Source organism: Poecile atricapillus, chromosome Z (genome assembly GCF_030490865.1).
Source record: "Poecile atricapillus isolate bPoeAtr1 chromosome Z, bPoeAtr1.hap1, whole genome shotgun sequence".
Taxonomy (NCBI): Eukaryota; Metazoa; Chordata; class Aves; order Passeriformes; family Paridae; genus Poecile; species Poecile atricapillus.
Genome location: NC_081289.1, coordinates 21,346,739 through 21,352,390, shown reverse-complemented (window position 1 = coordinate 21,352,390; position 5,652 = coordinate 21,346,739). Strand labels below are relative to the sequence as shown.

The 5,652-nt window shown below is 41.2% G+C and overlaps 1 protein-coding gene across 3 annotated transcripts in view; it reads right to left on the bottom strand.

Moving 5' to 3' along the window:
- Positions 1–4,108: 4,108 nt before the first annotated feature.
- Positions 4,109–5,652, bottom strand: part of LOC131573525 (myosin-binding protein C, slow-type-like) — a 69,712-nt gene continuing 68,168 nt past the window's right edge. For 2 of the 3 annotated variants that reach the window (XM_058827550.1, XM_058827551.1), the window contains one exon: positions 4,109–4,810. The gene's annotated coding sequence lies outside the window, so the exon portion shown is untranslated. The remainder of the gene's footprint in view (positions 4,811–5,652) is intronic. The other variant, XM_058827552.1, reaches the window with a different exon arrangement.

Here is a 5,652-nt window from a genome sequence, read left to right as displayed (position 1 = left end):
GCAGCGGGGGTGCACGCAGCAGGTGGCCAGAAGGATTTTTGCTGAAGCAAAACATAAAGGCAGGGTTTGAGCAGCAGATGACCTCCCTGCGGTCAGCAGGACGGGGCAGCCGTGCCTGCAGGGAGGTGACCCCACGCTGTCACCCAAGGATCCCTCCACCACCCCGACGAGACCCGTTGCCTGGGCAGTTCTGGTCTCCGGAGCACCTGCGCACGGTGTTACACAGGACTTACTTCGCCTCCTTGCCTTGCTTGGAGAGGGTGCTTCAGAACAACTGCGCCTTTTCAGAAATCGTGGTACATCAAATTATTGGAATTGGTCATGTGAAGGATTTTAGATGTATCCCTGAATTTCCAGGAAGGTGTGTGGTTTCTGAGTGAGGCCAAGGAAAAGCTGTGTAGCTGAAGTAGAAAGTGAAAAATACAACCTGCAACGGCATCTTCTTCGTATTGGAAATTCTTTTTTTAAGTTGCTCCACTGTGAGCCAGAGGGTGCAGCTTTCTGTCCAGATACTACAATTTCCTGGACAGAGACGCTTCCTGTTATTCAAAGTGACCTGATCCACTTCAACTGATAAAGGTATTATGTGTTTGAGTAGGTTTCTCTACTGCAAGAGTCAGGGATGCTTGACACTTGTTAAATGGTGGTTTCCAAATCCCACAATGTGCTATGTACATTCCAAGTGCTACGTCATTCATCAGCTGATTTAATTTACAGATCACTAAAAACAGTATGATGCAGCAGTGGTCATTAGAGGCCAAAGCAGAGGGGATAGGAACTGCTAGCAAAAAAGAAGGTGACGTATAATATAGTAAAGAAAGGTTCAGTTACAGCCAGCTAGAGAATGGCAAAAGGGAAATCTGACAGATTCACAGCCAGTCAGATCCCCAGTCCACTGGAATCACTACATTTGGAAGAAAGTAAAACTCTCTTTAGTTTAATATCCTGTGCATCATCGTGGCCAATGAGCATAATAGAACTTGTATTTATGGAGAGATTGCTCATGTTCTTTGGATACCTGGAGGAAAAAAAGAGGAACTAGGGAAAGAAGTGGAGGGGAAAATAATAGGCATAAAAAGCAAGGGCCACATTAGAGGAAGAAAGAGATTCCCTACTGAATTTATCACTGGGCTTGGGGAGGGTTTTTTTTTTTTAATTTCAAAAGTATTCAGCAACAAAGCATAGATTTAGAGAACACAGAATTTTAAGTCCAGCATGTTTAGTCTTCCAGAGCTTCCTCAGCATTCAGGATACAGTTTTGCTTCCAAAGCAGCAGCTTTACTTGTCAGTCAGGAAAGCAGGATGTGAAAGTCAAGTGACAGTAAGTGCACTGTGCTTAAATTAGAATGCCTTTTGCTCCAGAATCTCAAAATGCAACAAAAGACTTTCATAAAGTAAGGGTCCCTTCACAATGGTCTTTAAAAGGCACCAATATTACACTTTCATTTTTCCCTCTAAAAGAAAATTCAAGAAACTTGAAATATTTCTTATAAAAGGAATACTTATTGAAATTTCTTACTCTCCATAAAGACCTAATTAACAGTATATCCTAATTTAAATAATCTTTTCAAAATTACTTGTCTCTTTTTTATTTCTCTCCTTTATATTTGTGAGATTGTTTTCAGTAAGGGAAAAATGTGCTGGCAGTAGCTGTGGCCTTTCAATGCAAATGGGTAACTGCAGTGCCTGTATTAATCTCTACATATACCAATTTGAGAATAGAGCTGTATTTCTACATTTATATGCCAAATAACCTTCCATGTGCAAAAAAAACCAAAACAAATAGAAGCCAAAAGAAGACCAACTATTTTCCTCTGGCTTCATTAAAAATAAATGAAAAAAAATTAAAGTAATTTTGATTAATCTTTGTGTGTCTATCTATGTGTGTTTACATGTATTTGCTGTCCTCTGTTACTTCTAGGTCTATTTCAGGTTCACTAATTACCTGGAAATCCCTGTGACTTTGGAGAAATTTCTTTGGAGCATTGTGTCACATCTTCTACAGCATGATCTTCTCCAGCTTCTATTCCTTCTAAATTTCTTTTCCTGCAGTTTCTGTCTTTGGTACCTCGTTGTTTTCCTAAACTAGTATTAATTGCAGATTTCATTAGCATTTCCCTAACTCTGTGGGTTTGGTCACTACTACCTCCACCAAACACCACCCCTGGAGAATCCCATAGAGCAAATTGTCATAAATCAAAACTTTGCCTTCTATCATTCTCTAGATAAGGTTCTACAGCATGTTTTAAATCACTGGAAATCCCCGCCCTGCCCCACGCCTTCCAGTCATTTCTCTGACAGTCGGTTAACTCTTAATCCAGATTGGTGGCTGCTCGGTGTAGTCTGAATTTAGAGCACATTAATGCCCTACCCACGGCCTGTTGCCCTTCCTGCCGGCGTGGTGCATCCCCAGCCCCAGGGACAGCCAGTGGCAAATGCTGGGCAGCGCGGGGGGGAGGAATTGGGGGCAGCCGAGTACAACGCTTACTGTTCACACAGGGAAAAGGAGCTTAGTTCAGCTTGTCGTTTAACAACGCTGGCATCTGGGAGAAATTAGAGTAGCTAATTCCATCCACGGAGAGCCCGCAGAAGCTGAGGTTGTGCTGGCTTCCAGGTTATTATGTGTGGGATATCGGGACTGAGGAGGCAGATAAACGTGAGCTTGAAGCTGTAAACATTATTCATACAAAGTGCAGGTGGCTGTGTGCCTCTTACTCTTACTGACAAGCACAAACTCCCAAGAACTAGCTTTTGGTGCTGACCATAACAGGCTGATACTGCTTTAAATGAGGGCCATGTGCTTGAATGCTTAAACCTCCATGGCATTTAATCAAACTGACCTTGTTCTGCAGCTTTCTGTGCTTCAAAATAGATGGGGGGAATATCAATTCACTGGGGAGATACAGAATAAACAGAAATTATTAATCCCGTATGAAATTCTCTTCCTAGTAGATGTGTTGCTTTCTTTCATGTGTAGATGTGAATGAATGTGTAGGAGAGGATTGGGTTTGGCAGGAACAGGCTGAAATGCAGGTGGGGTGTGGGGGCACATCCAGGATCACTGGGAATGCAGAATTGCTTCCCTGCACAGATAGCACTGCAGAAGAAATCACAAAGCTAAAAAGAAGGGAGAAAAGAAAAACTATCTATCTATCTATCTATCTATCTATCTATCTATCTATCTATCTATCTATCTACCTATCTACCTATCTATCTATCTATCTATCTCTGAGAGTAAGATTCACAGAACAACATGAGAAAATGCGCTCAGATCCCCAAAGCAAAAAAATGGGAGCACAACTGTAAAAACACCACTTCAGCTGTGGCAGTTCAGAGTTACACATTCTTTTATTATTGCATAATTACTGACTGCTGAATGTTTGAAAATGCACTGACATCAAATAAACATCTTGTGATGTACTACTGGTCTAAGTAGGCCTTTATCTTTATAAACCCTAATTGGAGATCAGCCATTAGCCAGTGAGCAGATAACCTGCCCTGTTTGTACAGCCAGAGTGAGAACTGGTAAATAAATGACAGGGCAATAGGGAACGGACAACCTGGCCAAAGTATGTGTGACCTTGTCGCTCACATGCTTCAGGGTTTGCTGGAGACTGAGGGACAATCGCACCCTCTCCTTGAAGAGAGTGAGAGAGAGAGAGAGAAAGTACTTGGAGGTTAATGATGCTGGAGTTGGAGAGGAAATGTAGCCATTCTACCTTCTCAGGCACTTTTGCCATGCACAGTGAACTCACCACTGCTAGGTCTGAGTCCCTTTTCTGATGTGATAGCTACAAGAGCTCAATGAATTACAGGGGAAGGGGAGTGGATCCAAACAGTGGAAGCCATTGTGGTTGACATTTATCACGTTTAAAATATTGAAAACACATAGATTAAAAATTGCATGTATCTATAGCATTTATCTCCACTCACATTCTGTGTCATGTATCTTAAGGTATAAGCCAGTGTGGTAGGTGACTGCTGATACTGTTTTTCACTCCATGTGGTGGGCACAAGTTCCTGCTTTATTGTAAGTGGAAATGAAGTGAAAAGAAATGTGGTAAAATGAGACAGAAATAAAGTAAACAAGAACTTAATACATCTTAAACACTTCATGTTTATTGTACATTAAATAAAACAATTCCAGTTACGTTGAGAGACCGATGGGTCAGATTTAGGAAATCAAAACTTCTATAGGAAGATATGTTCAGCTTAAATGATCATTAATTACATATGCATTAGTTACATTATAGTGAAACCATATTCTGTTAAACAATTCTCAGGTGAATAAGATACATTATCAGAGGTATGTATTCCAAGGATCTTATTGCACATCTACGGGTTAATCCATGTACTTCCAGTGTGAGGAAGATATGCTTTGTACCACTGAGTACAGACTGCCTCCTTATGCTTGTCACACAGCTTCCCCTCTTTCCTCATTAAAAAACAGAACACGATATCAAACAGAAAATAAAGCTGAACATTACAAAACGTGTGTTGTCTTCAGTTCATTTCAACCTCAAAGCAATCCATGCGTATTCTTTCTTTTCAGTAAGAGCAGGTAGGGAAAACAAAAGGACAATTAGGGAAAAAAAAAAAAGAAGTCGTAAGATCCCTCACTGCACATGTTTTTCTGTCATTGCAAGAACTAAAATGTTATTCTGCTACCAACTTCCAGTGCAGTGGGAGGAAGCACTGTGGACGGAGTCTCACTTCCCTTCAGTTTTGTCTGCCTGCACTTCACGCATATACGAGTCAATGATATGCGGAGGCACTCCATCCATTAATAGCTTGAAGAACGAAAGCCCACCTACAAACAAGGAAAGCAGGTAATATTCAGGCTGAATGTCCCTGGAGCAACAGCTTTGCACCTTTATTCTCTGGCATAAGTGACAAGTTTTAGTCAGTCCCTATTACATACTTTGAGGTGTGGTAAAATTCAGCCCTGCTCAGAAGTGCAGTATGACATCTGGCCGTTATTTAATTGGTACTATGCAGACCTTTCCTGTCCTCTTGTGCAGGGTGAATTTCATTGCTAGGGTATCATATATTCAGTCATTTATCTCACTACATGCAATAGTTCACGATAAGCTTCACTTCAAATAACTCTCCTGACTTTCCATCGCGCTGGGTGGAGTATGGTCAGAGATGGAAGTCAGTGCAGGGGGAACAGCGTAGAAACACTGACCAGGATGAGTTGTGGAAAACATGCAGAGATATTCAATTTATTCTAGTTTTGGGTCTTAAAATGGTTTCTAGGTATTTAGCAAAATATTTACCACATTGATTGAAAGTAACAAGTGGGATGACATACATGAAAGAATAATAAAAAAGCCAGGATTTCAGGTGTAGTCTCCAGAGGTAAAGGTGATGAAAGCTGAAATTTTCATCTGCTGGGGAAGTCTGAGGAATCATTTTGGAATTTCTTTTAAATTCACTTTAAATTCACTTTTAAATTCACTAAATTCAAAGGTTCACTTTTGAAGTGAACAATCCCCAGGTTTTTCAGCCTGGGGAAGGGAAGGTTCCAGGGAGACCTCAGAGCACCTTCCAGTACCTAAAAGATACTTACAAGAGAGCTGGAGAAGCACTTTTTACAAGGGCCTGTTGTGATAGGACAAGGGGAGGTGGCTTCAAACTGGAAGAGGGGGG